The sequence below is a fragment of the Eimeria tenella genome, genomic scaffold, assembly GCF_000499545.2.
Source record: "Eimeria tenella Houghton genomic scaffold, Eth_scaff2116, whole genome shotgun sequence".
NCBI lineage: Eukaryota > Apicomplexa > Conoidasida > Eucoccidiorida > Eimeriidae > Eimeria > Eimeria tenella.
The window spans coordinates 3,073-3,414 of record NW_013541964.1 but is presented as its reverse complement, the minus strand read 5'-3'; positions in this window follow the sequence as shown (position 1 = coordinate 3,414).

Below are 342 nucleotides of genomic sequence, written 5' to 3'. Positions count from 1 at the left end.
AGCTGCTGCAGCCCCTGCTGCTGGTTGGGGCCCCCTGTGGGGCCCCCAGGCAGCAGCAGCCAAGATGGGCTGGGCTGCAGCAGGGCCCTGCTGGCTGGCTGTTTGCTCTTAACATGTTTTGCCCCCTTCTGGGTTTGTTTGGCTTCCTTGTGGCTCCCCGTTGCTGCTGCTGGTACTGCTGCTGCTACTGCTGCTGCTGCTATTGCTGCTGCTGCTTCTGCTGCTGCTTCAGCCCCTACTGTCTCCGTGTCTCGGCAGCAAACAACACGCAGCTAAGCTAGGCAAAGGCAGCACATAGAGAAAAGCCTTATTGAGTTCTGTACCCCCTGCTTTTGGGGGCCC